This window comes from Crotalus tigris, unplaced genomic scaffold (assembly GCF_016545835.1).
Source record: "Crotalus tigris isolate CLP2741 ecotype Arizona unplaced genomic scaffold, ASM1654583v1 scf7180000018371.15429387391:27106975, whole genome shotgun sequence".
Lineage (NCBI taxonomy): Eukaryota > Metazoa > Chordata > Lepidosauria > Squamata > Viperidae > Crotalus > Crotalus tigris.
In genome coordinates, this window is record NW_024096970.1 from 13564254 (window position 1) to 13569656 (window position 5403).

Below are 5403 nucleotides of genomic sequence, written 5' to 3' on the forward strand. Positions count from 1 at the left end.
ATCTAGTATGCCTGGTGACAGGTGAATCCTACACCTACCAGGTGAACCACCAGCCTTGCCCCACTTTAGAGACCACCACAGGACCACTGGTGGTAAGACTGGAGGCTGAGCTGGGGGTCTGATGGCCCCAGAGTGATGAGAAGCACCAGAGTGAGACTGAGGAGCAGAGAAGCCACAGAGCTCTCAGCCGAGACCCAGGGTGGCGGCAATGACCGCAAGGGTGGCGAGGCTGGTGGTGGTGAGATCGGAGGCTGCGCTCAAAGCTTCGGAGTGCCAGGGTGAGGCTGAGGGGCAGCGGCAGTGAGGCGGAGGGCCCGGCCCTCGTAAGGGCAGAGACTCCGGCCAGAACAGGAGCCAAGAGCCGGAACTGGGCAGCCGAAGGAGCCGAGCAGCCGAAGGAGTCGAGCATCCTACAGGAGAGAACGAGAGAGGAGAGCAGTTCAAAGCCAAAGGGGGAGCCGAATGGAACCCGGCAGCGGAGACCCACAGAGGCAGCGAGGTTGGTGGAGGTGGAGGCCAGGGCTGGAGGGCAGGGCTGGGCCGAGGGTCTCAGAGGCTGGCCAAAGTTCCTGCTTCTCCAGAGCCTGGTGGGGGCAGCAACTGGAGGGTGAGGCCGGGACCTGGAGAGCCCCACTGGCGCTGCAGACTGACACCTCCAGTGTTGGAGCACCCACAACGTCTGGAGGCAACTTCCGTTCCACTGATTAATTGTTCTAACTGTCAGGAAATTCCTCCTTAGTTCTAGGTTGCTTCTCTCCTTGATGAGTTTCCACCCATTGCTTCTTCTCCTGCCTTCAGGGGCTTTGTGGAATAGGTGGACCCCCCCTTTCTTTGAGGCAGCCCCTGATATGCTGGAAGACTGCTATCATGTTGCCCATCATCCTTCTTTTCATTAAATTGTTGTTGTTAGTTGCAAAGTCGTGTCCGACCCATCACGACCCCATGGATAATGTTCCTCCAGGCCTTCCTGTCCTTTACCATCTTCTGGAATCCAATTAAGCTCACACCTACTGCTTCAGTGACTCCATCCAACCACCTCATTCTCTGTTGTCCCCTTCTTCTCTTGCCCTCAATCTTTCCCAGCATTAAGCTCTTCTCCAGTGAGTCCTTCCTTCTCATTAGGTGGCCAAAGTACTTGAGTTTCAACTTCAGGATCTGGCCTTCTAAAGAGCAGTCAGGGCTGATCTCCTCTAGGACTGACCGGTTGGATCTCCTTGCAGTCCAGGGGACTCACAGGAGTCTTCTCCAGCACCATAGTTCAAAGGCCTCCATTCTTTGGTGCTCGGCCTTTCTTATGATCCAACTTTCACAGCCATACATTGCAACTGGGAAAACCATGGCCTTGACTATACACACTTTTGTTGGCAGGGTGATGTCTCTGCTTTTTAGTATGCTGTCTAGATTTGCCATAGCTTTCCTCCCCAGGAGCAAGCGTCCTCTAATTTCTTGGCTGCAGTCCCCATCTGCGGTGATCTTGGAGCCCAGGAAGATAAAATCTGTCACTACCCCCATTTCTTCCCCATCTATTTGCCAGGAATTGAGAGGGCTGGATGTCATGATCTTGGTTTTCTTAGGCATACCCAATTCCTCCAGTCCCCCAATCATCTTTGTTGCTCTTCTAGACAAGGACAGGGATACATTAGATCTTGTTTGGTTCCTGGAGAAAATCCCTTCTCAGCTCTGATGGGTGCTCTGAGTCTTCCTCAACAGAGCAACTCAAAGAGGTAGCACAAGATATAGGAGGGGTGGAGAGGCCCAGAGAATCTCCATGAATCAGACTAAATGCATACTATCATTTTCATTCCCATCATCCCCATCATCATCTTAGGGAACCTAAGACCACCGTGCCTTCTGTGGAGCAAGTCCTGGGGGCTCTCCGGGCCCTGGCCTCACCCTCCAGTTGCTGCCCCCACCAGGCTCTGGAGGACCAGGAGCTTCAGCCAGCCTCTGAGACCCTCAGCCCAGCCCTGCCCTCCAGCCCTGCCCTCCACCTCCACCAGCCTCGCTGCCTCTGGGGGTCTCCGCTGCCCCAAGGCCCCTGCTGGGCTCCATTTGGCTCCCCCTTTGGCTTCGACCTCCTCTCCTCTCTCCTCCTCTCCCGCAAGATGCTCGGCTCCTTCGGCTGCCCAGTTCCGGCTCTCGGCTCCTGTTCCGGCCGGACTCTCTGCCCTCACCAGGGCCGGGCCCTCCGTCTCATCGCTGCTGCCCCTCGGCCTCACCCTGGCACTCCGAAGCTTTGAGCGCAGCCTCCAGTCTCACCACCACCAGCCTCGCCACCCTTGCGGTCGTTGCTGCCACCCTGGGCCTTGGCTTGGAGCCCTGGGGCTTCACTGCTCCTCAGCCTCACTCCAGCGCTCTTTGTTCCTGATGGTCTGGGGCTGCAGGGCTTCCGCCTCAGCTTCTGGTCTCACCAACAAAGAAGTGGGGTTCAGCTGACACACCTGGCACATCAGGTAGCCAGCCCCCTCCCCACCACATCCCCCTCTCTCTCCCTCCCCATCCTCAATTCTCTCCCGTCTGGGAGTCTCATCTGCCAACCGCCTGTTCCACCTGTCTTTCAGGAGGAAAGGCAAGGTGGAAGAAGATGGCTTCTTAGCGCCAGGCCTCCCTTTCCCCTGTGGTAAGGTGCGTGCTGAGTCATGGAGCTCCTCTCGGCCCTAAACCCACCCAGGTCCTACCCTAAAGCTGAGGTCAGACAAAGAGAGCCTGGAGGTCTGGATCTCTTTGGGGGCCCCTCAGATGAGAGTGGTCAGCAGAGTCTTCCAGGCGTCCCAAAGGCAGGGAGGCTCCCTAACATTCCCAGGCATGAACAAGAAGGGATTCAGCCTCAACTTATCCCGTCTCTGTCCAGCATCCATTTCCAACTCCTGGCCTGATTTTCTGCTGAGCTGCCCGTCCCTTTGTACCTATCACTGCAACAGGGCAGAACCTGGCATGAGGAGCCCTTGTGCCTCCGGCTGTCCACCTGGCTCCTCACAGCGAGAGTCTTGAGACAAGTCATGCCCTCTTGTGCCAATTTTCCGGCTGCCAGATAGACACAGAGACCCAAATGAGGAGTGGCAGAAAGGTCCCCAAGGAGTATGAGGCTAAATAATCTGCACAGCAGGCCCCAGACCCCTCTCCAATTAGATAAAGAATGGGGGGGGGGCTTCTCCTGATCCTTTGGAAAGAAGTCTGAGTTCAGTTCATGGTTTTCTGGGAGGGGGAAACGTCTGGGTGGCCAATCCTAGAAGCCTTTGAGGGGCCAACTTCAACCCACTTCTTCTTGAGGAAGGATCTTTCATACTAAAACATGGACTTCCTAGGGGCAACGTTGGATGAGAAACTCAGATGCCTTTGTATCACAACTGAGATCCTGCTTTTCAATACATTTACCCGTAGCCCTAACCCGCAACCAGAAGACCATGTGAATGAGGTCTTGGTACAATTCCCTGGTTTTGAAAGCTTGAGGAGCCCCTGCTTGGATGCCCTCTTCAGCACACCGGCTCTCAGGCTCCAGGGCCGCAGCTTCTGCTGAGGGGAGCCAGCCTGACCACCTTGTCTCCCTGAGACCCGGCAGACCTGGGGCAGCTTGTCCTCCCCAGCCCCCCCCCCAAAACAGCTACCTTCCGGGCCAGGAACCCAGAGCAGGCAGTGAGGCGGGTAGCCTGGACAGCCACAGCCGGTTCCTTGTTCAAAAGTTACCCCAGAAGATCTCACCGAGGCATTTCGGAAAACAGCACCTGGGGTTGCTTCCCCCCAAAATGTACATTCATGCACATATTTTAATCATTTAAGAACAAGGTATTGAAAGTGAAATTACATGTTATTTTCAAATGATTTCCTGGTTGCATATTTATCCTTTCTCTGCTGGATCTCTCTCAGATTACACATAAAAAGCCATGTAAAATTCTAAAAACTGAAAAAAGAAAATCTGAAATTCTGTAAAGCCTTAAGCTCTAGCTTGTTTAGTTTACGGTATATTTAGGTCCACCACTGTTTTTATGCCGTAGAGTTTTTATACATTGTGATGCTACAGAAAGATAAAATGTCTGGTTCATTTATTTATATAAATTTGCCTGACTTTTGAGTAATTTGTGACATGTTTTCCATTTTTCCATTTCCATTTTTCTGTTGTTATGTTTTGTTTGTTGTTAAGATGTAAATAGCTGTATATTTTTTGTAGTTTCGATATATATTTCTTTTTCTGAATTATTTTTATTGTTGGTGTTATTTAAATAAATCATAGCTGTCTGTTCTTTAGTTTGTGTTGGCCTTCATTCCCATGAAGTTTTTTTTTTTAAAAAATCTGAGATGTTATTATAGGGGCTACCTTGCTCAATAGTAGTAACTGTGGGAGGGATCTCGGAGTCCTAGTGGACAATCATTTAAATATGAGCCAGCAGTGTGCTGCAACTGCCAAAAAAGCCAACACAATGCTAGGCTGCATTAACAGAGGGATAGAATCAAGATCACACAAAGTATTAATACCACTTTACAATGCCTTGGTAAGGCCACACTTGGAATATTGCATCCAGTTTTGGTCACCACAATGTAAAAAAGATGTTGAGACTCTAGAAAGAGTACAGAAAAGAGCAACAAAGATGATTAGGGGACTGGAGGCTAAAACATATAAGAAATGGTTGCTGGAATTGGGTATGTCTAGTTTAATGAAGAGAAGGACAAGGGAGGACATGATAGCAGTGTTCCAATATCTCAGGGGCTGCCACAAAGAAGAGGGTGTCAAGCTATTCTCCAAAGCACCTGAAGGCAGGACGAGAAGCAACGGATGGAAACTAACCAAAGAGAGAAGCAACCTAGAACTAAGAAGAAACTTCCTGACAGAACAATTAACCAGTGGAACAACCTGCTGCCAAAAGCGGTGAATGCTCCAACACTGGACATTTTAAAGAAGAAACTGGACAGCCATTTGTCTGAAATAGTATAGGGTTTCCTGCCTGAGCAGGGGGTTGGACTAGATGACCTCCAAGGTCCCTTCCAACTTGATGATGATGATGATGATGATGTCCTTGGTGCTCTCTGAGCTTGAAGGCAACACAGAACTTATTTTCATCCTGCCAGATTACCACAATATTTTTCTGTACTTTTTAAAATCATTTTTAACTTTTACATTACATATTAAAATTATTTCCTCACTTTAATATTTAATATTGTTGCGGCGGTGATGATGGTTACAGTAGTGTATACCTAGAGCTAGTCTTTCCTTCAAAAAAAGGGACCTCACCCCTCCCTTTAACTGCCATTAAGTTCAGCCAAGAGCCATGACGCCAAGTAATATTTTCCGAAACTTCTTGGGAATTGTAGTCATTTACATGGCAGCTGGCCTGCTTCGTAGAACGGTGACCTTACCGGCAGAGAACTACGACTCCCAGAAAGCCTTGCGCTCCCTATTCTTCAGCCTGT